The sequence below is a fragment of the Protopterus annectens genome, chromosome 13.part0, assembly GCF_019279795.1.
Source record: "Protopterus annectens isolate FY-2018-M chromosome 13.part0, PAN1.0, whole genome shotgun sequence".
NCBI classification, from domain to species: Eukaryota; Metazoa; Chordata; order Ceratodontiformes; family Protopteridae; genus Protopterus; species Protopterus annectens.
The window spans coordinates 1,351,216,475-1,351,244,410 of NC_056747.1; the positions used below are offsets into that span (position 1 = coordinate 1,351,216,475).

General features: G+C 41.3%; 1 protein-coding gene and 1 non-coding gene across 2 annotated transcripts in view; one reads left to right on the plus strand and one right to left on the minus strand.

Annotated features, from left to right (window-relative positions):
- Positions 1-27,936, plus strand: part of SMARCD2 (SWI/SNF related, matrix associated, actin dependent regulator of chromatin, subfamily d, member 2) — a 654,116-nt gene that overhangs the window by 40,104 nt on the left and 586,076 nt on the right. The window lies entirely within an intron of this gene.
- On the minus strand, positions 3,513-3,585 carry TRNAR-UCU. The gene has a single exon. It is a non-coding gene; the product is annotated as a tRNA-Arg (tRNA).

Sequence of the window (27,936 nt, forward strand, 5' to 3'; positions counted from 1 at the left end):
TCCACTGCTCTGGTGACAGATTCGAAGAAGTCTATCAAGTTGAGCAGACATGATCTGCCCTTCACAAACCCAAATTGCGTGGGGTCCAGGGTTTGAAGGTTCCCTATATCCCTATTTATAAGGCCCATAATGGTGTGCTCCATGGCCTTACAGATCAGGCTAGTCAGGCTGATGGGGCGGTAGTTTCCAGGGTCAGTAGTCTCTCCCCCTTTGTGGAGTGGAATGACTGTAGCGGTGCACTATTCGGTGTGAACAAAGCCTGAAGTGAGGCAGTGGTTGAACAAGGCATTCCAGGTGTGGTGTCAGTTCCCTTTGTAATTCATATAGAACACAGGTATATTATCAGGTCCCATGGAAGCTATATTTTTGGCTTTGGACAGCGTGGTTTCTACCTGTGCAGCTGTGATATTAGGGATTTGGCATTCCTCTGGTATTGGGATGGGCCCTATAGGGGGTGAAGGGTGGTAAAGTTTGCACTAAACCTGTTGGCCAAGATATTGGCAATATCCGTTGGTTCAGTATAAGTGGTGCCGTTGTGCAGTAGCTCAGAGCACATCTGCGTATTGTTATGCAGATTCTTGACATAACTAAAGAATGCCTTATGGTTATCTTTAGTATCTGTAGCAATTTTGTTTTCATAACTAGCTGTGGAGGATTTGATGATGGATCTCATGTTTTTGTTGAGATTTACAAGGGAACTTTTCAAGTCTTGGGACTTTACCCTTTTCTGCAACAGTTTTTTCCTTCTGTTATAGAGTTTGTTAATGGCAGGGGCCACCAGATTGGCTTCCTTTTTTTGGAGGACAGCATATTGGTTCTATTTGGTATGGCCTGATCCATGCACTTCTGTAAATGGTCATACAGTGCCTTGGTGTATGATTCAGCAGCCATACACCCATTCCCCATTTGCATGGATGTTGTGAAGTTTGTCACTTCTGTCAATTGGCTTTGGAGAGGTTCTTCTCTGTGGTTTCCTTCATGGGGGGTGAGGGTGGGATTTGGATATCAATGGTCATTAACTTGTGGTCTGATCTAACCAGGGAGGTGTTGATTGCTGGTGTAGAGCAGCAGTCCCCATGTTTGTAATGACCAGGTCGTGAATGTTTCTACCTCTGGTGGGAGTGAGAATGAGTTGGTCCAGGGCGTTAGAGTTAATGAATTCCAGAAAACGTTGGGCAAATGAGTTGGAACAAGATTAATTTTTCCAGCTAATGGAGGGGTAGTTACCGTCTCCCAGTTTAACGGTATTAGGTTGAACTTTAATGCTTTCCAGAGTGTTCAGGAATGAGGAGTGGGAGTCTTGGGATATTGTGGGGGATCTATAGCAGGCTACAACCTGGACTTAAGTTTTATCCAGTGTTAGTTGTACCTGAAGTATCTCTGATGCGTTATGTTGGGCAACTAGCCTGAAGGTGTGTATATCTTTTATGAAGATGGATACACCACCACCTTTGGGGCTTCTGTCCACACCTCCTTTAGGGCTTTGGTCCAGATTTACAGGCTGAAAGGTGTGATATGCATTGTAGCCTGGTAGCGCTGGGGTGCTCTCCGGAGCCTTGAACCAGGTCTGTGTTACTGCATAGAGGTCGATGTTCTCCAGTTTGAGTGACTTGAGTGAGTGCATTTTGAGATTTAGACTTCTAGCATTGAGTAGCATAACCCTCAGGTTGCGTTTGCTTGCAGTTGTTACGGTGGTAAATTTGTCTTCATGGCATTGCCTAAAAAAATACACTATAGGGGTGTTAAGAGCCTTGTCCAGTATCCGGAATCCTAGGGGTGATAGATGCAGGCCGTCTCCGGCAAAGCATCAAGGTCTGTCGATTATGTCATCCCAGGCAGACAGATACTGGATCCCCTTTGAATGACACCAAAAACTTAGCAAATTGTCAGTCATTTTCTGCTTGTACTGTGTTATCATTCTGGGCGATGGTAGGATGCTACTCGGGGCTAGGGTCATACCTGCCTGGGCTATAAGATCCGAGAGCTCCTCCATGTCTCTCTTCATGTAGTCCAGGGCGGTACGTCTTAGAACATTCACACCAACATGGACAGTCACAGTCATATTTGTACTTGTTGTGGAGAGACCTATGTGGTGAATCCTGGCACCCGACAGGCAGCTGACCGTAACTTTCTCTTTATTCAACCTAGTGAGCGGGACATCAGTGTGCCTTACTATTGAGTCACCTATGACTAGTGTATTGGGTAATATGTTTTGTCATATGGGCTTAGGCTGAGTGGCACACTGTTTTATGTGGGCTATGTGTCTTGTGGGTTATGTTTGGATGAGATGGTTGCTTGCGTTTCTGCCACTGAGGTCTTAGTTGTTTGGGCAGATTTTTATTGAGAGCCTCCACAAAAGTGGGTGTGTGTTTTGTGCTGCTATGTGAGAGGTGTGGTGGTGTGTGATCTGGGGAGCTGTGTGTTCTATGTGGTGTGATGTATGTGTTAACCTTCTCCTCTTGACTGGCTAACCCAGTCTTGGAGAGAGTGTGGCCTCTAGTTTGTCTGAGTGCATCTCTCACAACTGGATGTGTTTTAGAGGTAAGAGCAGAGGGTTGTCTGTGTACATGAGGTAATTGCTACATTGCCTCCAGGATGACCAGGTTCAACAGATAAACAGGAGAAAGCATAGGAAACTGACCTTTGGACATGCCTGGATAGGTGCTCAAGTTATTTAAGTACTGAAGCTGTTTTTGTTTCCTTTATGGAAGGTTTTTAGTGCTACTAGCAGTGGGTATGCTAACAATAAATGCTGCAAGAGGTTCTGAGCAAGTGCTGGGTTTAAATATCTAATTTGAATAGTCAGAGATGAAAGCTGGCAAGATCTAAGGGAAAATTTGAAGAGCAGACTCTAAGGCACCAGTAATAGTTTACCCTAGCTTAGCGGCACTGCGCGTCATTCAAACCCACGCAGACACGGGTTTTTAAAAGTTTGAAGGGATAAAAGCAGCCCAAAATAGCCAATAAGATGGAATTCCTGAGCTGGAAACCACTCCTCTAGCGATAGATAGGCTGCTCAGAGCTTACCACTCCCACTGATAAGCAGAAAGACTTCCTTCTGTCGCAACATGGTCTGGACAACTCAGAAACACAAAATACAGTCCTGAAATCAGCAAATCTGAGATCCGGACTATTCTAGTTTGAGAAAAAGGTGGGAAACGAGGAGCAAGTAGAGGGTTTTTTTGTTTGTTTTTTTTTTGTTACAGAATCAAAAATATAGTAAATGCAGTAATAAAATTCACTTTCAAGGGACAAAAAGGCTAGCGCACTCAAGTGTGTAGTCTACAGCAGTAAACGATTCAATAAAGTGCATTAGGCAAAAATCAACAGAATACAGTTAAATTAAATACAAAGCTTGTAAAAGCGGCTGAAATAGTGTGGCAAGCAAAATTAAGCTAAAGAAAGCAAAAGCGGGTAGTTATGATCAAGCAAAGTCTCTCCTTCTGTCTGCTGTTGTAGAACTCTGCAGGATGCCAAAACAGGATCCTCTGAGGTAAAACCTAAGATTATATCACCCCAGATGGGACTCGAAGCCACAATCCCTGGCTTAGAAGGCCAATGCCTTATCCATTAGGCCACTGGGGCCTAATGTTTGCCTTGACTTCAGTGAAGTAGATGCCAAAAAACAAAGGCCCAGCAATGATCCCTGTGGGATTGTGCTAGTGAATGACCTCTTTGTGAAGGTGGATTCCCGTCCTGACTTGTTGTAAACTTGTCAGTGAGCCAGCTGACTGTCCATCGAGTGACGTACAGGTTTGTGCCTAATTTTGTAATTTATCTACAATGCCCAAGTGAGGTATTGTGTTAAACACACTGGCCAGGTCAAGGTAGGCAGTGCGCACTGTTTTGCATTTATCCATAGTTATAGTGGCCTGTTCAGTCTAGTGGAGTTCTTTAAGTAGGCTTGACCTTCCTTTAACAAAACGGAAGTGGGTCGGTTCTGTGTCTTTTAGTTTCCAATATTGTTTTTTGTCCGGTCTGTGATCCTTCTTTCCAAAGTTTTGGATATGAAATTAGTCAGATTTATGGAACATAGTTCCCCAAGTCCATGTAGTACCCCTTTTGTGTAGAGGGATAACTGTTGCACTTCCCCATTCATTTGGTACGAAAGCTGTCTGGAAGCTAAGGTTACATAGAGATTCTAGTGGGCCTGACAGGTCGTTTCCTGCTATTCAGGAGGTATCTTAGGATATTGTTAGGGCCCATCGAAGCAGTGTTCCTAGCCTTGGAAGACACAGTGAGGACCTGCTCCCTTGTGATAGTTGGTGGAGGAATGATGGAGGTTATTTTCCATGGGGGGGGGGGGTGACTCAGGATGTTAGGGAGTAAATCTGGAGCTAAATTTATTGGCCAGCAGATTTGCTCTGTCCTCTGGATCTGTATAGATGGTTCCATTCAGTTTTAGCTTGGCAGAATGTTGGTCGTGGCCTTTACGGTTGCGGGCGTATCCGAAGAAATCCTTTTGGTTGTCCTTAATTTGGGAGACTAATTTCATCTCTAATTTGGCTTTGGTGTATTTGATTAGTCCACTGAGTTGCTTGTTTAGATTGATGAGGGAGTTGCATTGCTGGGTAATGCCCTTCCAGTTTTTGGACATGATTTTCTTTCTTTTGTTATACAACCTGTTTATACTTGGATCTCTCCAGCGTGGCTTGTTTTTGGAGGTTGTTCTATGTTTATTTTGGGTTGGTATAAATATTTGTATGTAGCTATTTACGATTGTACAAGGTTTCTGTAAGCAGTTTTAAATAGGAAGTAGTGTTCTCATGGCTGGAAGGTGCTTGGAATTTTGCTAGACTGTCCCTTAGTAGGAGATAGTTAGCCTTCAAATATTTTTTTAAATGTTCTGGGGATAACCGAGGTCTCAGACTTAATATTTATTTTGAAGGAGACCTCCCATTTCATATTTTTTGTATGAGAGCTTGCTGTTTCTATTAACTCTTCCGTCTATTTGGCATGCTCATGTTCAACAGGGCCTTCATAAATACATGTCCAAAATGTGCTGATTTCCTATTGTAGAATATTTATTACTTTTGCTTTGTTTCCTAATCTATAAAATCATTCGGGGTCATAACCGACATGTTTTGTAGTTTTCCTTTATATGTGTCTGTATACCTGGTACGTTTTTATGCTTATGCTGATATTTTTAGTTTATTATGGAAAGTAGTGCATGATAAATATTGTTTTAAAAAAATCTTTATTAAGTTATCATGTATGATATATGCCATGTTACATTTATATAAATGACAATAATCGGACAGTGCAGTGGTGCAGCAGTAGCATTGTCACCTCGCAGTAAGAGGTTCTGCAGTTCGATTCTCGGCTGGATTGCCTTCTGTGCAGAGTCTGCATGTCCTCACTGCATTCGTGTGGGTTTTCTCTGGGTGCTCCAGTTTCCTCCCACGTTACAAAGACATGCATCTAGAGCATTTCTCCCCAGGCCTTCACTGAAAATTGGCTTCATTCCAAGTCAGACTTTCCCGGTAAACAAATAATACATAAATAAAATAAGCCATAACGACACAATCTTAGTTGCAAATATTATACATTACAAACCATGCCAACACAACCGTAGCTGCAAACATTATACGTCACTTTTAATCTATCCAGTCATTGTCAATCAACCATGTAACTCGTTCAAATCCTGCCTTCATTTAAACCTCATTCCTCCTCTGTATGTGTTGTTCCCACAATTCCCATTTTTCCTATGTAATTTGATCCTACCCTTTTCTGAAGATCCCAGTTCCAGTTGTTTTAACTCTGTTACTACCTTCGATACTTCTAGTAAAGCTGGTTTAGACTTTAATTTCCATTTTCTAGTGATTGTTTTTTTGGCAGCCATCATTATTGGACTCGGCAAGGCCTTACTATGTCTAGGCAATTCCAGTTTTTTGTCATCATTTCTGTAGTCACTCTAACTTGCTTACTCAGCATCTCCAACAGAGTTGACTGCAGGGAATCCTTAAAGTCTACCAATTTATTACACTCCCAGAAAATGTGTTCCCAGTAACCTATTTCTGCCACATCACGCCTGCAACATTTGCTGTTTACCTGAGGAAAAATTCTTTGAAGTGTGGTTTGGGTATAAAATGCCTGTGTAAGCACTCCGGACAAAGATCCTAAATCTTCTAGATTTGTTGTATATTTGGGAGACATACATATATCCCCCTATTGTTTCTTTGTGAATTGCTTATTTAACCTCTCTTCCCAGTCCTTCTGAATCTCCTGTGATTGTTATAATTATCATGCAATATTTTATATCCTCTACTAATTATTCCTTTCTTAATGGCAACTTCTGTACTACATTCTACTAAAAACTCTACACTGCTGTTCTTTCATTTAGGATTCCCCACTATTTCTTTCTCTTGTCTATACTCTGATTTCAATCCTTGATATGGAAGTTAATCCCTAATCTGCAGTCCAAATAAGTTCTCGGCGTCTTCCCATTATGTTGCCTTTCCCTTTCTAGTTATTTGCTCCCAATACCTTGGTTCCTTTGCCAGTTTCCTCCAATATACTCCAGCCTCTTGTCTATTACCTGTATCCCTAATTGTAGCCATCCCTATTGGCAGAACCTACTTTCTCCATTCGCATGTTGTGCTATTTCTTAGAATACTTTACAGATCCTGTAGGATTATTGTTAGTCACCTTAAAGGTCTACATCCGAAGTCCCAGTCTGTCCTTGTTACTTGCGCTTCCCTCATGTTTCATCACCATCTCTTTCCACTTTGAATTTTAGTTTTCTGCTTGTGCTATGTATAGGAGCCTTAACTGCATTAATCTGAAATACCCCTTCAATTTGGTTAATCCCAGTCCGCCCTTTTCTTTTGGAAGGATAAGTTTATCCAACTCGACTCTTCCCATCATCCACTCCCAGATAAAATCGTTCAGCTCTTAACTGCTATCCACAACTTCTCCTGTGGTTTTTAACACACTGCCTGACCAGTGTATAAGACTAAACTGACTAAAAACATTTTAACTGCTTCCGTCTTACTATCCATATCCATATAACAAAGCTTCCATTTTCTCAGTGTTTGTATTATCTTTTGATTAGTCTCTTTCCGCATCTTCTTAGCTGCCTCACCAGTATCATTTTTATTCCATATTCCTAAATTCTTCATTTTATCAGGTCCCCATAAATATGGCTATTGCTGAACCAATTCACATGTGGGTACATAATTTACAGCTATTGCTTTTGTTTTTTGCTTCATTAATTTTGTATCCTGAAAAGGTTTGAAATTGTCTCAGTATGTTCTAAAACACTGTAATGTCTGTTTCTGGTTTTGTCAGGTATAAAATGTCTGCAAATAGAGCCAGCTTTTTTTTTTGACTACCATACCAATTATATCCCTTATTTTCCTTGCCACTGGTTCTATATAAAATGCAAAAAACAAAGTGGAGAGAGAGGACACTCCTGCTTGGCTCATTTGTTCAAGTAGAGTTTATCACAGAGGACCCCACCCACTTTAATTTTTGCCTCAAATCCTTCATACATCCTCCTAATCAGTCTTATAATCTTATCGGTAATACAAATGCATCCATTGCTCTGCTGATGAGGTCCCAGCTTACTCTGTCAGATGCTTTTCCTACATCAAGACCCACCAGTAACAGGGGTGTTTTCTTACATTCTGCTTCCCTCTGGATTATCCGTGTCCTTGTCAAATGTTGGCCTCCCCTCCACAAAACCACATTAACCCATATCTATCAATTTTGGCATTACTTTTGCCATTCTTTTAGCATTATAGACATGAACTCTTTATAGTCATGGTTTAGTATTGAAATGGGTCTGTATGAAGCTGGATCTGATGGACCTTTACCCTTTTTAGGTACTACAGTTAGCACTGCTTTCTTCCAGGATGGTGGTACTTCTGTTTTTTAAATACTGTTAAACAAAACCTCCCAGATCTTCAGTTTTTTTTCCCTCCTAGCTTTCAAACTTCCACAGGAATACAATCTTTTCCTGGGAACTTTCCTGTGGATTGGTTATAAATCACCATTTTTTAGTTAATCTCCTCCTATCCTGTTAGTAATTGAGCCTCATCTCCCTCTAGCCTGGGCATATTTAATTCTTCCACAAACATTTCCATTTGTACCTTTTTGATTTCCATAGTTCTCCTGTGTACAGACTTTCATAGAATTTCTGGAGTATTCTTAATACCGCTACAGGATTCCCTAGTTATCTTCCTCGTTATAGGCGCCCTAAGCTTGGTGACTGCTCTTTCTACTTTCTGTTGCCTGAGTCCTTGTGCTAAAAGTTTTTGTGCTGTAAAAGTGAATAAATCTTTATCTGTTTTGAGAGTTTCTGTTCCTTTTATCACATCTGTTTTTGTAAAAATGTATTCATGATGTTTTCCTTGATGTTCATCGTGTTTCACTGTTGCAGTCATTACATTTAGGTAATCTGCTGGCAGGTTGCCCTCAGTCGGCCTGATGAACAAAGTCTTGGGTCCTGCGTCAGTTGCTGTCCTTTCTTCTATGACGTCAGGTTGTCAGGGGTATAAAACATGCAGTTGACACCATTACATCAGTCTTTCTTGCCGTGCGGTGCCTGAAGCAGAAGCAGTTCGCAAGTGCCGGTCGGCCAACCCCTGAAATTTTCATTTTCGAGTTTCAGAACCGAAGTCTTCAACTAAAAGCTAAGTACCCCGTTGGGGAAACTTTTTCTTGCTCCTTGCAATTATTAACTTTTACTGACATTGGTATTACTTGTGTGAAGCAAATACCTCATAAGGATTTTCATGTGTACTGTATTCCTTCCCTAGACCCTGACCACGACATACCTTGCTGTCGGTTTTTTGCTTTATTTAATCGGCGCACTATCCGTCATTGGAACATTTTTGCTTCAAAATATTTTGGTTCTCTGTTTAATTATCCAGAAATGACATTGGTTAGCCATCCAACTACCGGAATACCAAAAAAACGCAAAGAAAAAGATAGAGACAGGCCGTTGAGGTCCAAAACTGCCAACGGCGCTTCTCCTAAGCCAGTCGGCAGTTTGCCGGTACTCAATGAGGCGCTTTCGCAGCCCCTGATACCCGCTACTTCAGATTCGCAGGCCTCTACTCAGACCCATTCCGAGTCTGGTATGTCGCGAGATGCTTCACATATGGAACCCGCGGATGTCTCTACCTTGGATGGGTCTGGAGCCGCTGAGCAGGCACCAGCTTCTGAGGGTGTATTCAGGCCTACAGACTTGCATATTAAACAGACTCCAACTTCAGTGCTAAGGCCTAAATCTTGATCTATGTCTAAAAAAAGACTTTCAGGCCCCTATGCCTAAAAACAAATGATCAAAATGGCTGAAGATTTAATTACTCTAATCAGGGGTAGTGAATCCCCCCCTTCCAAGAGGCCTAAGATTGAATTTGACTATGAATCTTCTGAACAGGACTCTGTTTCTTCTGACTCTTCTAATGACCTGAATTTGTCCATACCTAGTTATGAGGACTCTGATGCAGAGGATTCCATTCCCTCTGCTTCTCCGCCTGAGGATTTCTCTTTTGGGGAAACATTACATACCTTAAGGGAGCACTTCCATTGGGAAAGTCAGGATTTCTCTGAATCCAAAAAGAGGCTTAGGGATTTCCTTCTTCTTCCTCAGCATAGGCCTTTGGCTATACCTCCTGCACTAGATATTGTTGATGGTGTTTTCGGAATCCAGCATGGCCCCTGATTCCTTGCCTCCAGCCCCTAGCAAACCAGACAGGTACTACAGGGTTCCTGACTCCCACAAATTCCTTTTCAAAAATCCTGTTGCGGACCCTGAAACCATTTCTCAGGGGCCCAAGGACATTAAGGCTTCTACTGCTAAAAATTCTACCCCTTCTGATAGAGACTCCAGGTGCTGGATAGATGGGGTAAAAAGGCTTATACTTCTGCAACCTTAGCAATCGGGGCTTTAAACTGTCAATTCCATATGCTAAAATATCAAGAGCATATCATGGGGCTGCTTAAACAGAAACTGATGTTGATTTCTGACTGTGTGGAGAATAGATTTGCAGGATTTATTGCATTCAGCTGAACAAGTTGGCAAACATACTTTGCAATGTGGTTTTGATTCTTTAGAGGCCTCTTGCAGGGCTGCTGTTACTGGGTCTGTGCTTAGAAGGCATGCTTGGCTTAAGGAGCAATCTCTGCCTGATCATGTTAAAGCAAAACGTTTGGATGCTCCTTTACAGTAGGACCTCCTGTTTGGCAATAAGGCTGAAGAAGTTCTAAAAAAGATGGAAGATAAAGCTAAATCTATGCAAACTTTGAAAGATTTCTTACAAGTGCAACCTCCTAGATTTAGTAGGCATTGGCCTACTAAGAACTGGTCCTTTCCAGCTCCTTCCAGAGCCACTACGGCCAAACCCAGACATTCCAAAAGCATCAGGTTTCAGTCCCAAGGGACTTTCAGAACTAAGCAATGGGGTGCTTCCACTTTCAAATCTGGAAACAACAAGGTACCACCCTATGGTAAACAGTCTCAATGACTTCCCTGTAAAATTACCAAGCACTTACCTCTTAGCCACCCCTTTGGGGGGAAAACTGGCTCTTCATTCAAGAAACTGGCAACCTATAACCCATGACAAATGGGTTTTAAATATAGTGTCCCAAGGGTACAGATTTCATTTCCACACGCTGCCAACTCCAAACGGGTGGCCAGACCTGCCCCCAAATCAGTGGGCAGAGGCTCAGAAACAAGTACTTTCCCTCCTAAACATGGGGGTATTCAACCAGTACCGGAAGAGGAAAAGGGACAAGGTTTCTATTCCAGATGTTTCCTGGTACCCAGGAAAAGACAAATCATGTCGTCCAGTACTGGACCCGTCTACTCCAAACACCTTTCTGGACATATCAAAATTCAAGATGCTGACTCTTCACCAATTACTTCCTATGCTAGGCAAGGATGCCTGGTTGGCAACTCTAGATTTAAAAAGCATACCTGCATATCCCAATCAGGGAATCTTGCAGAAAATTCCTACGCTTCAAAGCAGGCTGCATGCATTATCAGTTCTCTGCACTGCCCTTTGGCTTGTCTACTGCGCCCAGGGTATTCACAAAGTGTCACGCTCCAGTAATTGCATTTTGCAGGCAAAGAAATATTCAAATATATCCATACCTGGATGATTGTCTAATTCAGGCAAAAAAACAGGCCAGATTTCTAAAACATCTGGTGTTTGTAAAAAGAGTTCTAACCTGCCTAGGATACACCATAAACGAAAAGAAATCTCAGCTGGTACCCTCTCAAAAGATTACATTCCTGGGTGCAAGCCCAGATGTCTTTCCTTACGCCAGAAAAGCAAATTCACTTGGTGACTTACTTCAAATAGATGACCACAAAAAACATGCTATCTGCAAGGCAAATACTGTAAGGCTTGGGGTTCATGGCCTCCTGCATTCTTCTAATTCCATATGCAAGACTGCATATGAGGAAACTTCAGTGGTACTTAAAAAGTTTATGGGGGTCAGCGTTGTCACAGCCTGAAAACAATGATTTCCATCATACCTTGCCTGCACCTAGAGTTCCTATGGTGGGCAGAGGCCTGCCACCAAAACAAGGGACTGCCATTCACACCAACCCCTGCCACCCAAACCCTAACTACAGATGCATCAGACTATGCATGGGGGGCTCATCTTGCAGGGAAGTGCATTCAGGGCAAATGGAGCCCAAATCAAATTCATATTAATCAAAAAAAATGCTAGCTGTACAGAATGCACTGACAGCCTTCAAGGACTGCCTTCATCCAGGACAATTACTGATAAAGACGGACAACACCACGGTTATGTGGTACATAAACGAGCAGGGGGGGTACACATTCCTACCCCCTCTGCAGACTAGCCATGGCAATGTGGAACACGGCCTTGAGCTACCAGTTACAACTACAAGCTCAATTCCAGCCAGGAAAACGGAATATTCTGGCAGATGAACTAAGCAGAAATCTCATGGACTCTCACAAATGGAAGCTGGAACCACAGATTTTCAACATGTTGACACGCAAATGGGGGAGCCCAGACATAGATCTTTTTGCCTCACCCCAGAACTACCAGTTGGACAAATTTTGCACAAGAACTCATCACAAAAAAGCCTGGAACGTGGATGCTCTCTCCTTCAGCTGAAAAAAAACTATCAGTTTATGCCTTTTCCCCTCTGCCTTTGCTCTCCAAAATTCTACTAAAAGTCAAACAGGATGAACCAAAAATGATTTTGATTGCTCCAGACTGGCCTTGCCAACACTGGTACCCACTCCTGCGCAGAGTCACACATTTCTCCGTGGCACCTGCCTCAGACACCTTCCTTTACTGTCTCAGCAGGAGAACCAATTTCTGCACCCTCATCTCCAAACATTGAATCTTGCAGCTTGGCTAATCACTTAAATTCCCCCTTAGCATCCCTCAGCAAACCTGTGATGGATGTCATTTTGGAGGCGAGAAGACCTAGTACTAGAAAACCTTATGCTGACAAATGGAAAAGATTCTGTTCCTGGAATCCATCTCAAGGGATGAGCACAGCAGTGCCCGATTTACCTCATATTTTGGAATACTTAACTGAGATGCTTCACAAGGGCCTGTCTTTTTCTTTCATAAAAATCCATGCCTCAGCCATTTCAACTAATTACAACACAGACCCCCCCCTTCTCTCATCCTCTTCTAAAGCAGTATCTCAGAGGGGCCAAAAACTTAAGACCACCCAGGAGAGCTCAAACCCCTGCCTGGGACCTTAACTTTGTATTGGAGAAACTCACTACCTCTTTTCGAGCTAGCTGCAACTGCAGACTTAAAATTTCTTTCTTGGAAAACAGCCTTCCTTTTAGCAATCACTTTAGCTAGAAGGATATCTGAATTACAGACCCTTATGGCAGTGGAGCCTTTCATCATCTTTCATGCGGACAGGGTGTCACTCAGGACCAATCCATCACTCATGCCCAAGGTGGTATCCAGTGTGGCTCTTAATCAGTCCATTCATTTGCCAACTTTCTTTCCCAATCCACAGAACAAGGGGGAGCAGATTCTGCATTCATTGGATGTACACAGACAACTTAGATTCTACTTGGACAGGACTAAACCTCGAAGAAAATCTGAAAAACTGCTGGTAGCATTTTCTGCAGGGGCAGAGGGAAAGGCTATTTCAAAGCAAACGATTTCTAAATGGATAAGCCATTGTATTTATTTATGTTATAAGCACCATGGAAAACCTATCACCTAGGGGATCAGATCTCATTCCAACAGGGTTGCATCTACTTCAGCAGCCTTTCTCAGAGGTGTTCCTACCAGGGATATTCTAGAAACTGCTACCTGGAGTTCAGTTCATACTTTCACCAAGCATTATCACTTAACAAATTTCTCTAAATCCAGAGCTGGCTTTGCCACTGCTGTTTTGCACGGCTTTATAGCTGGTTCTAATGCTGTATAAATCCATCCTCCCAACCTTAGCTTTGGGAATCTACCCAAATGTAATGACTGCAACAGTGAAACATGATGAACATAGTACAGTTGTGTGCACTTACCATAAATGTAGATATGTAGATGTTCGAGTGTATTCACTGTTGCAGTCCTGGTTACCCTCCCTCTAGCCCCCTGTTTTTTTATTACTATAACTTTACTTTCTTTTACTATGCTTAAAAGCCTTTTTGGTGTATTTGCTTTTGTTTGGCGGTATATTTTTGTGTTTCTAATTATACATACATATATTTTGCTCCCCATTTGGGGGGCAACTGAAATCTGGGGCAAGATAAACTGATGTAATGGTGTCTGCTGCATGTTTTATACCCCTGACGACCTGACTTCCTGGAAGAAGGGACAGCAACCGACGCAGGACCCAAGAATTTGTTAATCAGTATGACTGAGGGCAACCTGCAGGCAGATTATCCAAATGTAATGACTGCAGCAGTGAATACACTCTCTAATATCTACATTTATGGTAAGTGTACACAACTGTACTTTCTCTACTGTTCTGACAGTGATACTGCTTGTTTTACCTGTTATTTACTGTATTGTTCTGACAGTGATACTGCTTGTTTTACCTGTTATTTACTGTATTGTTCTGACAGTGATACTGCTTGTTTTACCTGTTATTTACTGTATTGTTCTGACAGTGATACTGCTTGTTTTACTCGTTAATTACTATCTTGTTCTGACAGTGATACTGCTTGTTTTACCTTTTATTTACTGCATTGTTCTGACAGTGATACTGCTTGTTTTACCTGTTATTTACTGTATTGTTCTGACAGTGATACTGCTTTTTACCTGTTGTTTACTGTATTGTTCTGACAGTGATACTGCTTGTTTTCCCTGTTTACTGTATTGTTCTGACAGTGATACTGCTTGTTTTACTGTTATTTACTGTATTGTTCTGATAGTGATGCTGCTTGTTTTACCTGTTATTTACTGTATTGCTCTGACAGTGTTACTGCTTGTTTTACCTGTTATTTACTATCTTGTTCTGACAGTGATACTGCTTTTTTTACCCGTTATTTATTGCATTGTTCTGACAGTGGTACTGCTTCTTTTAGCTGTTATTTACTGTATTGTTCTGACAGTGATACTGCTTGTTTTACCTGTTATTTACTGTATTGTTCTGACAGTGATACTGCTTGTTTTACCTGTTATTTACTGTGTTGTTCTGACAGTGATACTGCTTATTTTACCTGTTATTTACTGCATTGTTCTGACAGTGATACTGCTTGTTTTACCTGTTATTCACTGTATTGTTTTGACAGTCATTATTTACTGTATTGTTCTGGCAGTGATACTCCTTGTTTTACCTGGTATTTACTGTATTGTTCTGACAGTGATACTGCTTGTTTTACCTATTTACTGTATTGTTCTGACAGTGATGCTGCTTGTTTTCCGTGTTATTTACTGTCTTGTTCTGACAGTGATACTGCTGGTTTTACCTGTTATTTACTGTATTGTTCTGACAGTGATACTGCTTGTTTTCCTTGTTGTTTACTGTATTGTTCTGACAGTGATACTGCTTGTTTTACCTATTTACTGTATTGTTCTGACAGTGATACTGCTTGTTTTATCTGTTATTTACTTTATTTTTCCGACAGTGATACTGCTTGTTTTAACTGTTATTTACTGTATTGTTCTGACAGAGATACTGCTTGTTTTACCTATTTACTGGATTGTTCTGACAGTGATACTGCTTGTTTTACCTATTTACTGTATTGTTCTGACAGTGATACTGTTTGTTTTACCTGTTAATGACTATCTTGTTCTGGCAGTGATACTGCTTGTTTTCCCTGTTTTTTACTGTATTGGTCTAACAGTGATACTGCTTGTTTTACCTATTTACTGTATTGTTCAGACAGTGATGCTGCTTGTTTTACCTGTTATTTACTGTATTGTTCTGACAGTGATACTGCTTGTTTTACCTGTTATTTACTGTATTGTTTTGACAGTCGTTATTTACTGTATTGTTCTGGCAGTGATGCTCCTTGTTTTACCTGGTATTTACTGTATTGTTCTGACAGTGATACTGCTTGTTTTCCTTGTTGTTTACTGTATTGTTCTGACAGTGATACTGCTTGTTTTCCCTGTTATTTGCTGTATTGTTCTGACAGTGATACTGCTTGTTTTACCTATTTACTGTATTGTTCTGACAGATACTGTTTGTTTTACCTGTTAATGACTATCTTGTTCTGGCAGTGATACTACCAGTTTTCCCTGTTTTTTACTGTATTGGTCTAACAGTGATACTGCTTGTTTTACCTATTTACTGTATTGTTCAGACAGTGATGCTGCTCGTTTTACCTATTTACTGTATTGTTCAGACAGTGATGCTGCTTGTTTTACCTGTTATTTACTGTATTATTCTGACAGTGATGCTGCTTATTTTACCTGATGTTCTTCATCTCACATTGCTGCAGTCCTTACATATGGGTAGTCCGCTGTCCTCGGTCGGCCCGAATACCAAAGTATTAGGCTGACGTCGGTCAAGGCGCTTAAAACTGACATCAGGACGTCAGGGTACAAAAGCGCATGACCGACGTCATTTCCTCAGTCTTTTTTGCCGCATGGTCCGATGCAGAAGCAGCGTTGCAAGTGCCGTTCGGGGTTCTGAAATTTTTCGAATTTGGAGTTTCAGACCGAATCCAAGTTGGCTAAGTACTCCGCTAGAATATTTTGGTTTTTCTTGCCTCAGTGTTTTACCGGATGTCAGAAAAGTGAATAACTGTATTTCTTGTGGAAACAGATACCGCATAGGGATTATCATTCTTTGTGTATTCCTTGTTTGGGGCCTGAGCACGACGTTGTTGGGTGTCGCTTTTGTGCTAGGTTCAATAAACGCACTATTAAGCGAAGGTTAGATTGTGCTAGGCTGGTCTTTGGGAAGCGGTGCAATTATAATATGCAGTCGGATTCTCCGGCGCCCGCCTGTGAAGAAGCGCAAAGACAAAGCAGTTAAACCCAGGCAAGATGAGTCGTCCGCCCGGATGCCGGTTCTTTAGAGGTTTCAGTGGAACCGGTGGTTCACGGAGACTTCTCTGGAGTCTCAGGGGGAGACTTTGATTTTGCAGGAGGTGGTCTCTCAGGAGGCAGGTCAGGCTGAAGGGCCTTAAGTTACTGTACTCCCCTCCCTTCCTAGGGTGGTTAGGCCTTCTCCTTCTGTTTCCAAGGCTTCTCCCAGAGGCAGGCCAGTTTTAGCTTCTGTTGGTGTCACTCCTAGTTCAGCAGGGTCGGTGCCTAAGAAGCACATGCTTAAAATGGCAGAAGATTTGATTACTCTGATTAGAAGTTCTTTGCCCCCTCCTGATAAGAGGCCTAGGGTGGAGCCTGAGTTGGGAAGTTTTGAGCAGGCTTCGGATGTTTCAGAGTCTTCAGCTGAAGACTTGCAGGAGTACTCTCCTTATTCTGATTCTGATGCAGATGATTCCACTCCTTCTGCTTCTCCTCCAGAGGATCTTTCTTTCCAGAGACACTTCATTCTATGAGGGAACATTTTAAGTGGGAAGGTCAGGACTTCTCTGATTCTCGGAAAAGGCTTAGGGAATTTTTGCTGTTACCCCAGCATAGGCTCTTGGCTATACCCCCTGTTCTGGATGTTGTGGAAGATGTGTTTGCAGAGGCTTCACTTAATCCTGATTCTCTGCCTCCTGCTCCTGTTAAACCTGATAGGTATTACAGGGTGCCTGAGGCTCATAAATATCTTTATAAGAGTCCTAGGGCGGATCCAGAAACTATTAGTCAGGGACCTAAGGGTGTCAAGGCCTCTGTTGTAAAAAAAAAATCCGTTCCTCTAGATAAAGAAGCCAGAGCTTTGGATAGATGGGGAAAGAAGGTCTATACATCTTCTACCTTAGCTATGAGGGCTTTGAATTGCCAGTTTCATATGTTGAAATATCAAAACTTTCTTCTTTCTCAATTGAAGTCTAAGGTGGATGCTCTGGCGGAAGGCATTGAGTGTAAAGAATTACAAGATTTGGTGCATGTCTCTGAACAGGTGGGTAAGCATTCATTACAGTGTGGTTTTGATGCTGTGCAGGCCTCGCCTAGGGTGGCTGCCACTGGCTCAGTTCTTCGCAGGCACGCCTGGCTGAAGGATCAGAATTTATCTGACCATGTTAAGACAAGGATTTTGGATGCTCCTTTGCAGTCTGATGTGTTGTTTGGTTCACCTGTGGAGTCAGTCTTGAAGAAAATGGAAGACAAGGCTAAGTCTATGCAGGCTGTTAAAGATTTTTGCAAGTTCAGCCTCCAAGTTTAGTAGGAATTGGCCTGCTAAGGGGTGGACGATCCTTCTTATGATTCTCAGTCTAGGGGTAGATCTAGACGCGTGGTAGGGGCAGAGCTCAGAGTTCTTTCAGACCTAGAACAGGGAGTTCCCTGCACAATCTTCGGTGAGGGCAGGGGCCAGTCCTTTCGTAAACAGGCCCAATGACCTACTTTTTCAGCTGCCAGATCCTTCTTGCCTGGCAGCACCTTTGGGAGGAAGGTTAGCACTCTTCAAAGAAAATTGGATGTTGATTACCCAAGACAAATGGGTATTGGATATCATACACCAGGGTTACAAGTTTTATTTCCATACCTTGCCTCCTTTCAAAGGCATGCCGGACGTTCCTCCTCAGCAAAGACTAGAGGCTCGCAAACAAATTTCTACTACTTCAAATAGGGGCCATACAACCGGTCCCTCTGCCAGAAGTAGGCCTAGGATTTTATTCTTGCCTGTTTCTAGTACCAAAGAAAGGAAACACGTGGAGACCAATTTTGGATTTATCTATCCTCAACACATATCTGGACATTCCCAAGTTCAAAATGTTGACGTTACAACAGCTTTTACCTCTGCTGGGCAAAGATCACTGGATGGTGACTCTGGATCTCAAGGAAGCTTACCTTCATGTTCCTATCAGGCCCAGTTGCAGGATGTATCTGCGTTTTCGGGCTGGGACTTCACATTATCAGTTCTCTGCATTGCCCTTTGGCTTATCTACTGCGCCCAGAGTGTTCACAAAGGTTCTGGCTCCAGTGGTAGCTTTCTTCAGGCTAAGAGGAATACAAATCTATCCTTATTTGGACGATTGCCTGATTCTAGCCCAAGAAAGGACTAACTTCTTCATCATTTACAGTATGTGATGGCAGTGTTAAGATGCCTGGGGTATTCTGTGAACGAAATAAAGTCCTGTCTAGTACCCTCTCAGGACATGTGCTTTCTGGGTGTGAGACTGAATACAGCATCCCAGATGGCCTTTTTGACCCCGGACAAACAAAAGAATCTTTCTCTTTACTTCCACCAATTGTCTCGTCAGTCCAGGCTGACTGCAAGGACAGTCCTTCAAGCCTTGGGGTTCATGGCATCTTGTATTCTGGTACTTCCCAATGCTAAACTGCATATGAGGAAGCTACAGTGGTATCTCTAGAATGTATGGACACAGCACTGCCAAGATTTGGACACTGTCATTCAGATAATACCTTGCATTCAAAAGGAATTTTTGTGGTGGGCTCAGGAATGTCACCTAAACAAGGGACTCTCTGTGACCGGCCAGAGGCGGAGTCAGATTTTAACGACAGATGCCTCAGACAAAGCTTGGGGAGCTCATCTAAATGGAAAATGGGTACAAGACACGTGGCCTGCCAGACTTCAACATCTACATATCAACTTGAAGGAGATGTTAGCAGTCCAATTTGCATTGATAGCTTTCAAGGATTTACTTCTTCCAGGGCAGGTGTTGATTCAAACAGACAACACAACTGTCATGTGGTACATCAACAAGCAAGGGGGAACGCATTCTTATCCTCTATGCAGACAAGCAATGATTTTGTGGGAGACTGCTCTCAGTTTACAGCTAAATCTTCAGGCAAGGTTTCTGCCAGGAGCACAGAACTCCTTAGCAGATGTGTTGAGCAGACAAATTATGGATCCCCACGAGTGGAAATTGGATCCTCATGTATTTCAGAGATTGACAGTGTTATGGGGAACTCCAGACATAGATCTGTTCGCTTCTCCACTAAATTACCAGCTGACAAAGTTTTGCACAAAAAGGTTTCATCCCACAGCTTGGAAAGTGGATGCTCTCTCATTCAATTGGAGCAATCTTTACGTGTATGCCTTTCCACCTCTGCCTCTCCTCCCAAAGGTACTGCTGAAGGTCAGACAGGACAAGCCAAACATGATTTTAATAGCTCCAGATTGGCCTCGACAGCACTGGTACCCATTACTGAGAAGTCTGGTACAGGAGCCTCCATGGCCTTTGCCTTCGATTCCTCACCTGCTGTCTCAGGAGAACAGTCATTTACTCAATGTCAAACTTCATTCTCTACATCTGACAGCCTGGCATATTCTGTTTTAAACCCTGGAGGGTCTCAGCTTCCACAACAAGTTTTGAATGTTATTTTGGAGGCCAGAAGGCCTAGTACAAGGAAAGTTTACGCAGATAAATGGAGGAGATTTTTATTTTGGAGTACAGCAAAGGACTTTGATGTTTCTAAACCTAATTTAAGTGTTGCGCTCAATACCTTACTGAGTTATTGGACAAAGGTTTGTCCTTCTCCTTTATAAAGGTTCATGCTGCAGCAATTTCTGCTCACTATGACTGTGACCCACCATTATTTTCTCAGCCTTTGTTTAAGCAATTCCTTAGAGGGCAAAGAATATAAGACCCCCACGTGAGCTCCTACTCCTGCTTGGGATCTCAATTTTGTGTTGGAGAAACTCACTCTACAACCTTTTGAGCCTGCAGCATCGGCACAGTTGAAATATTTATCATGGAAGACTGCTTTTTTGTTGGCCATTACCTCTGTGAGAAGGGTTTCTGAATTACAGGCCCTTATGGCAGTTGAGCCTTTCTTAATTTTCCACAAGGATAGGGTGTCTTTAGCATACTAACCCTTCTTTTATACCTAAAGTGGTTTCTAGTATGGGTTTAAACCAAACTATTCATTTGCCTACTTTTTATGCAAACCCCCAAAATAAAGGGGAAAGGATTTTGCACACTTTGGATATACACAGACAGTTGCGATATTATTTGAGCAGAACTAAAGGGTTCAGGCAGTCTCAGCAGTTGTTTGTTTCTTTTGCTTTGGGTTCTCAGGGCAAACCTGTTTCAAAACAAACTATTTCTAAGTGGATTGGTTTTGTATTGCTTTCTGTTATTCCCATCATGGTAAGGAGATTCCAGCTGGGATTAGGCCTCATTCCACTAGGGCTACTGCCACTTCTACTGCTTTTTTAAGGGGGGTGGCTACTAAAGATATTTTGGAAGCAGCTACTTGGAGTTCAGTGCATACTTTCTCTAAGCATTACCACCTTCCACTTTACTCTAAATCTAGGGCTGGATTTGCCACTGCAATTTTACAGGGCATTTTGGCAGCTCCTAATGCTTTATAGTTTTGCCATCCTCCCTTACCTCTGCTTTGGGATTCTACCCATATGTAAGGACTGCAGCAATGTGAGATGAAGAACATAGTACAGTTTTGTACCTACCATAAATGTAGATGTTCAAGATCCACATTGCTGCAGTCCAATTTACCCTCCCTCCTTCCCCTCTGTTGTTGAGGGTGGTGGTGTGGTTTGTGTTGTACATATTGTATATATGGTTAGTGCATGGGTGGTTGGTTAGTTTTTGCTGGTTTTTGGCTTTGGCCTTTCTTGTTAGGGCCTTCTGACATCTGGGGCAAGAAAAGACTGAGGAAATGACGTCGGTCATGCGCTTTTGTACCCTGACATCCTGATGTCAGTTTTAAGCGCCTTGACCGACGTCAGCCTAATACTTTGGTATTCGGGCCGACCGAGGACAGCGGACTACCCATATGTAAGGACTGCAGCAATGTGGATCTTCGAACATCTACATTTATGGTAGGTACAAAACTGTACTTTATTTACTGTATTGTTCTGACAGTGATGCTGCTTGTTTTACCTGTTATTTACTGTATTGTTCTGACAGTGATACTGCTTGTTTTACCTGTTATTTACTGTATTGTTTTGACAGTCGTTATTTACTGTATTGTTCTGGCAGTGATGCTCCTTGTTTTACCTGGTATTTACTGTATTGTTCTGACAGTGATACTGCTTGTTTTCCTTGTTGTTTACTGTATTGTTCTGACAGTGATACTGCTTGTTTTCCCTGTTATTTGCTGTATTGTTCTGACAGTGATACTGCATGTTTTGCCTGTTATTTACTGCATTGTTCTGACAGTGATACCGCTTGTTTTACCTATTTACTGTATTGTGCTGACAATGATGCTGCTTGTTTTACCTGTTATTTACTGTATTGTTCTGACAGTGTTACTGCTTGTTTTCCCTGTTTACTGTATTGTTCTGACAGTGATACTGCTTGTTTTGCTGTTATTTACTGTATTGTTCTGACAGTGATGCTGCTTGTTTTACCTGTTATTTACTGTATTGCTCTGACAGAGATAATGCTTTTTACCTGTTGTTTACTGTATTGTTCTGACAGTGATACTGCTTGTTTTCCCTGTTTACTGTATTGTTCTGACAGTGATACTGCTTGTTTTGCTGTTATTTACTGTATTGTTCTGACAGTGATACTGCTTGTTTTACCTGTTATTTACTGTATTGTTCTGACAGTGTTACTGCTTGTTTTCCCTGTTGTTTACTGTATTTTTCTGACAGTGATGCTGCTTGTTTTGCTGTTATTTGATGATTCAGTGGCTGCATTCTTCTTCTCCCCTTGCTTTCTTTTGTCACTCTGTGTTTTTGGGTCTATATTAGATCAGCGAACGCTTAAAAATCGAACTCTGAATGATCGAACTTATGTAAGCAAAGGCTTACAATCTGGAACTGTCAGATCAGCGATTTTTTTTTTCTAGGGAAAAAAATCGCTGATCCAAAACACATACACACAACACAAGCACACCAAACAAACAGAAATTCACACACATACACCAAATATCTGACACCTAACCCTACACTAAACTATGCACACACCACTAACTATCCACTTACCTTAACCTAAACCCTAACCCTAGGGTCTGTCACTATCGCCTCACACCGCCCTCAGCTCCCTAACCCTAGCTCAGCTAAACCTGCCCTAACGCTGAGATCCGCAGAATGGCACACTTGCCTGAATCCGACGCGTAACTTTCGAGCGCAGCACTGAAAATGCGAAGCAACAGAACGGACAACCAAATTCTTTCCTAGGAAAAATTCGGGTTTCTGTTGCTTCGATATTTTGAACGTTCACTTAAATAATTTCGATCAATCAGTGTTCACTTTTTTAAGCGTTCTCTGATCTAATATAGACCTGTGTTTTTGTGGCAATACTGTCTCACTAGGTTCGCTGCGTAGTAGTATCTTCTCTTTGTTATAGAAGATGGATTTCTATTAATAGTCCCAACTTCTGAGTTCATCTGTTTTTTTACTAGTTTTCCAACCTTTTCGGTCTTATTTACTTTCTTTAATCTTTTTTGGTCTGTCCATCGTTATTAACTCAAGCAGGTCTTCCCTTAGATTATTTCCTTCTCGACTGAGAACGTCACATTTGCTCTCTGTTTCCTATTGTTTCCATTGCTATGCAGTTCTAACTGGACTTTCATGTGAGCCTCCTGCAGAAGATTCCAGAACATCGCCCTGTGGTATATCTGCATTCTGCTCCCTCTGTTGCATCGCCATCTGCAGGCTCATTGAACCATCATGTGATATTGCTTGTACTGGAGCCTTCAAACCTTCACTTTGAAGTTGGTCTGTCGCTTCAATTTCTATTTGTTTCATTTCAGCATTGCTAAACTGTTTTACCAGTTACATTCTGCACGTGCAGTTCTTTTATGTGACATTTACTGTATCCAGATGTCTGCCTGTAGTTCTCATCAGATGTCTTTGTAGCTGCATATTTTCATATTGATTAGTATGACTTTCTTCTCTGCATAAATATGACACCATATGACCGCTCACTCTTTCCATGAGCATGTTTCTTTATCAGTTTGGATAACCATTCCCCTCTTTGTCTTGTAAGACTTCATTTGTAGCTTCCTTTTCCTGGTGGCCCACTGTTCCATTATCAAGATAATGTTTTGTTCTGATCTGTTTGCACTAAGGATCTTGCATTCTTCTCTGTAGTCTTTGACAGTTTTTCTTGTGCAAGTATTTTTCTTTCCTCTGTTTTTCTTCCTCGTGCTACAGATCCTTTGTATGGAAACTCTGGGTTTGTTGTTTAATAGTAACAGTCCCACCCTTATCCTTAACAGTCCCATCCATCCTTATCCTTAACAGTCCCATCCATCCTTATCCTTAACAGTCCCATCCTTATCCTTAACAGTCCCATCCTTATCCTTAACTGTCCCATCCATCCTTATCCTTAACAGTCCCATCCATCCTTATCCTTAACAGTCCCATCCTTATCCTTAACAGTCCAATTTATTGTCTTTATGCCTGTTGCTTGGACTGTCAAATCTTTTTTTTTTTTGTGGACTGATTTTTCCTTCTATTTGGGGGTGGTGCACCCCTCACCCTCAGCATGTCCTAGCCCTGTGGTAAGAATGTTTCCATATTCTGTGGAGTCTACACTGCCCTTTTTATTTCCGTCCTGGCACAAGTGCGTATGCCAGGAGTGGGCAGTTTTCAACCTGGGACCTGTGCACCCTGCCTTCTTTTTTTATATCTTGACCCTTCTTCATGATGTTCATAGGTTCATAGGTATGGACTAGGCTAATAGCCCTGGAGCCTTCACCAGCCTAACCCAAAGGATTCTACAACAGAAGGAAAAAACTGTTACAAAAGAGAGGAACATTCCATGGATAGAGGAGCTCCCTGGTCAGCCTTAGTAAGAAGCTGAGATCCCTCATAAAATCCTCCAAAGCTTGTTTTAACTGTTATTTACTGCATTGTTCTGACAGTGGTACTGCTTCTTTTAGCTGTTATTTACTGTATTGTTCTGACAGTGATACTGCTTGTTTTCCCTGTTATTTACTGCATTGTTCTGACAGTGATACTGCTTGTTTTACCTGTTATTTACTGTATTGTTCTGACAGTGATACTTCTTGTTTTACCTGTTATTTACTGTATTGTTCTGACAGTGATACTGCTTGTTTTACCTGTTATTTACTGTATTGTTTTGACAGTCGTTATTTACTGTATTGTTCTGGCAGTGATGCTCCTTGTTTTACCTGGTATTTACTGTATTGTTCTGACAGTGATACTGCTTGTTTTACCTATTTACTGTATTGTTCTGACAGTGATACTGCTTGTTTTCCCTGTTATTTACTGTGTTGTTCTGACAGTGATACTGCTTATTTTACCTGTTATTTACTGCATTGTTCTGACAGTGATACTGCTTGTTTTACTTGTTATTTACTGTATTGTTTTGACAGTCGTTATTTACTGTATTGTTCTGGCAGTGATACTCCTTGTTTTACCTGGTATTTACTGTATTGTTCTGACAGTGATACTGCTTGTTTTACCTATTTACTGTATTGTTCTGACAGTGATACTGCTTGTTTTCCGTGTTATTTACTGTCTTGTTCTGACAGTGATACTGCTTGTTTTACCTGTTATTTACTGTATTGTTCTGACAGTGATACTGCTTGTTTTCCTTGTTGTTTACTGTATTGTTCTGACAGTGATACTGCTTGTTTTACCTATTTACTGTATTTTTCTGACAGTGATACTGCTTGTTTTATCTGTTATTTACTTTATTTTTCCGACAGTGATACTGCTTGTTTTACCTGTTATTTACTGTATTGTTCTGACAGTGATACTGCTTGTTTTACCTATTTACTGGATTGTTCTGACAGTGATACTGCTTGTTTTACCTATTTACTGTATTGTTCTGACAGTGATACTGTTTGTTTTCCTTGTTGTTTACTGTATTGTTCTGACATTGATACTGCTTGTTTTATCTGTTATTTACTTTATTTTTCCGACAGTGATACTGTTTGTTTTACCTATTTACTGTATTGTTCTGACAGTGATACTGCTTGTTTTCCCTGTTTTTTACTGTATTGGTCTAACAGTGATACTGCTTATTTACCTATTTACTGTATTGTTCAGACAGTGATGCTGCTTGTTTTACCTGTTATTTACTGTATTGTTCTGACAGTGATGCTGCTTGTTTTACCTGTTATTTACTGTATTGTTCTGACAGTGATACTGCTTGTTTTCCCTGTTATTTGCTGTATTGTTCTGACAGTGATACTGCTTGTTTTACCTAGTTACTGTATTGTTCTGACAGTGATACTGTTTGTTTTACCTGTTAATGACTATCTTGTTCTGGCAGTGATACTGCTTGTTTTCCCTGTTTTTTACTGTATTGGTCTAACAGTGATACTGCTTGTTTTACCTATTTACTGTATTGTTCAGACAGTGATGCTGCTTGTTTTACCTATTTACTGTATTGTTCAGACAGTGATGCTGCTTGTTTTACCTGTTATTTACTGTATTGTTCTGACAGTGATGCTGCTTGTTTTACCTGTTATTTACTGTATTGTTCTGACAGTGATGCTGCTTGTTTTACCTGTTATTTACTGTATTGTTCTGACAGTGATACTGCTTGTTTTACCTGTTATTTACTGTATTGTTCTGACAGTGATACTGCTTGTTTTACCTGTTATTTACTGTATTGTTCTGACAGTGATACTGCTTGTTTTCCTTGTTGTTTACTGTATTGTTCTGACAATGATACTGCTTGTTTTCCCTGTTATTTGCTGTATTGTTCTGACAGTGATACTGCTTGTTTTGCCTGTTGTTTACTGCATTGTTCTGACAGTGATACCGCTTGTTTTACCTATTTACTGTATTGTGCTGACAGTGATGCTGCTTGTTTTACCTGTTATTTACTGTATTGCTCTGACAGTGTTACTGCTTGTTTTACCTGTTATTTACTATCTTGTTCTGACAGTGATACTGCTTGTTTTACCTGTTATTTACTGTATTGCTCTGACAGAGATACTGCTTTTTACCTGTTGTTTACTGTATTGTTCTGACAGTGATACTGCTTGTTTTCCCTGTTTACTGTATTGTTCTGACAGTGATACTGCTTGTTTTGCTGTTATTTACTGTATTGTTCTGACAGTGATACTGCTTGTTTTACCTGTTATTTACTGTATTGCTCTGACAGAGATAATGCTTTTTACCTGTTGTTTACTGTATTGTTCTGACAGTGATACTGCTTGTTTTCCCTGTTGTTTACTGTATTTTTCTGACATTGATGCTGCTTGTTTTGCTGTTATTTGATGATTCAGTGGCTGCATTCTTCCTCTCCCCTTGCTTTCTTTTGTCACTCTGTGTTTTTGGGTCTATATTAGATCAGCGAACGCTTAAAAAAGCGAACGCTGAATGATCGAATTTATGTAAGCAAAGGCTTACAATCTGGAACTGTCAGATCAGCGATTTTTTTTTTTCTAGGGAAAAAAATCGCTGATCCAAAACACATACACACAACACAAGCACACCAAACAAACAGAAATTCACACACATACACCAAAAATCTGACACCTAAGCCTACACTAAACTATGCACACACCACTAACTATCCACTTACCTTAACCTAAACCCTAACCCTAGGGTCTGTCACTATCGCACACTCGCCTCACCCGCTCCCTAACCCTAGCTCACCTAAACCTGCCCTAACCCTCACATCCACACAATCGCACACTTACCTGAATCCGACCCGTAACTTTCCACCACAGCACTGAAAATACCGAAGCAACAGAAACGGACAACCAAATTCTTTCCCTAGGAAAAAATTTGGGTTTCTGTTGCTTCGATATTTTGAACGTTCACTTAAATAATTTCGATCAATCAGTGTTCACTTTTTTAAGCGTTCTCTGATCTAATATAGACCTGTGTTTTTGTGGCAATACTGTCTCACTAGGTTCGCTGTGTAGTAGTATCTTCTCTTTGTTATAGAAGATGGATTTCTATTAATAGTCCCAACTTCTGAGTTCATCTGTTTTTTTACTAGTTTTCCAACCTATTTCGTCTTATTTACTTTCTTTAATCTTTTTTTGTCTGTCCATCGTTATTAACTCAAGCAGGTCTTCCCTTAGATTATTTCCTTCTCGACTGAGAACGTCACATTTGCTCTCTTGTTTCCTATTGTTTCCATTGCTATGCAGTTCTAACTGGACTTTCATTTGAGCCTCCTGCAGAAGATTCCAGAACATTGCCCTGTGGTATATCTGCATTCTGCTCCCTGTGTTGCATCGACATCTGCAGGCTCATTGAACCATCATGTAATATTGCTTGTACTGGAGCCTTCAAACCTTCACTTTGAAGTTGGTCTGTCGCTTCAATTTCTATTTGTTTCATTTCAGCATTGCTAAACTGTTTTACCAGTTACATTCCGCACGTGCAGTTCTTTTATGTGACATTTACTGTATCCAGATGTCTGCCTGTAGTTCTCATCAAATGTCTTTGTAGCTGCATATCTTCATATTGATTAGTATGACTTTCTTCTCTGCATAAATATGACACCATATGACCGCTCACTCTTTCCATGAGCATGTTTCTTTATCAGTTTGGATAACCATTCCCCTCTTTGTCTTGTAAGACTTCAT